The following is a 2,239-nucleotide window of genomic DNA, read 5'->3' on the forward strand; positions in this document are numbered from 1 at the left end:
ATAAAATTGGAGCTCCCCACGGTGAAGTACTTGGTCGTATGAATCCACGATCCAGTAATTCTTTTAACTGACTCTGAAGTTCTTTTAACTCGAACGGTACAAGTCTATATGGAGCACGGGCAACCGGTGCAGCTCCTGGTACAAGATCTATTTGAAATTCTACAGATCTAAATGGAGGTAATCCCGGCAACTCTTCCGAAAATACTTCAGGAAAATCTCTTGCCACAGGCACGTCATTGATGCACTTCTCTTTTTCTTTCTTTTCGACTTTATTAACATGTGCTAAGATAGCATAGCACCCTTTCTTCAAGCACTTTTGAGCTTTCAAATAACTAATGAGTTTTAGCTTTGAGTTACCCTTCTCTCCATAAATCATTACTGGCGTTTTATCCTTACGAGGAATGCGAATTGCCTTCTTGGCGCACACAACTTCAGCTCCTATTTTGGACATCCAGTCCATGCCGACTATTACATCAAAACTTCCTAATTCTACGGGTATCAAATCAATCTTAAATGTTTCTCCGGCTAAATTTATTTTACAATCACGGCAAATTTTATCGGCTTTAATTAGTTTACCATTAGCTAACTCAATCATGTACTTAGCATCTAGAGGTAATGATGAACAATTCAATTTAGCGTGAAAGTCTCTACACACGTAACTTCTATCAGCACCAGTATCAAATATAATAGATGCGGATAAGTTATTAATGGTAAACGTACCCGTAACAAGCTCCGGGTCTTCACACGCCTCTCTAGCATTAATAACAAATGCTCTCCCTCGTGCAGGTCCGATATTCTTCTCTGGATTCGGGCACTGGCTCTTATAATGACCCTGTTTCCCACATCCATAACAAGTAACAGTAGCCAAAGCAGTTCTATTTGCATTAGTGGCAGGAGTCTTGGTACCATTTGTATTTGTAACGAGAGCCCTACAATCTTCAGCAAGATGACCCTTTCGATTACATTTGTTGCATACCACATTACAGTAACCAGAGTGATGTTTGTGGCATCGGTTGCATAAAGGATTTTGTCCTTTATAACCAAAGCTTAAACCACTACCCGCACCTTGCGTGATTTCTTGTTTCTTAAAAGATTGTTGTTGGTTACCTCGATCATAATTTCCATTCCACTTTCTTTTGTTACCTGATACCTTCACATCAGTATTGGATACTTTCTTATCCATGATGACCTGATCCATTAGCTCGTTTGCCATGGTTATAGCTTCATGAATTGTCTTATGTTTCGATGCTGTAACATTTGCCTTGACCTTTTTGGGCAAACCATCTTTGTACATTTCAATCTTCCGTTCTTCGGTTGGAACCAATCCAGGACATAGCAAAACTAATTCCATGAATCGCTGATTGTAGTTGGTGATTTCAGTACCAACAACCTTCAGGCTTCGTAATTCATCTTCCAACTTCCTAACCTCGTTCCTTGGACAATACTCGTTGATTAACATTGTTTTGAATTCTTCCCAAGGAGTATCATAAGCTACATCTCCTCCTACAGCCTTCACATAATTTTTCCACCACGTGAGTGCACTATCTTGTAAAGTGCACGATGCATACTTGGTCATGTCCTTTTCAACACAACCACTTATTTTAAACACAGTCTCCATCTTTTCTATCCACCGGGTTAAACCGATCGGTCCTTCCGTTCCACTGAATGATGAGGGCTTGCAAGCTTGAAAAGTCTTGTAGGTGCACCCCACACGAGGATTTGGGTTAACTGCAGCACCTCTTGCAGCCTCGACCCATAAAATTCTGTCGTTCACTCGTTGATTGATGAGTTCCTGGATTTCTTGTTCCGTCATTCGGTTCAATCGCGCCATATTCTTCTATAAGAATGAAAAGAAAATAATTATTCACATGGAATATTATAGATGTAGTGTATATTTACAGTACATTATAGCTTATTAATAATATGAACCAGGTATTATTATAAAAGCCTTTTCTTCTTATTAGCGTTTTATAATTATATCTAGGGTAGTACCTACCCGTTAATGTCCATACTTAATAGCTTAGTACAGAATCAATTACTACCATCTAAATAATACTTAACCATGAAAAATTATTGCATTTCACACTTCACTATTTTACATATGCTTATCTTACATCGAACATTAAGAAAACCACACTAATAATATTATACAAAACATTATATGATCCCATGGTTTAATACGGCAGCGCATCGTTTGGTCTATTTTCTAAGACGTTTAGGTTCAATGAATCGCCTAACG

This window comes from Rutidosis leptorrhynchoides, chromosome 5 (assembly GCF_046630445.1).
Source record: "Rutidosis leptorrhynchoides isolate AG116_Rl617_1_P2 chromosome 5, CSIRO_AGI_Rlap_v1, whole genome shotgun sequence".
Lineage (NCBI taxonomy): Eukaryota > Viridiplantae > Streptophyta > Magnoliopsida > Asterales > Asteraceae > Rutidosis > Rutidosis leptorrhynchoides.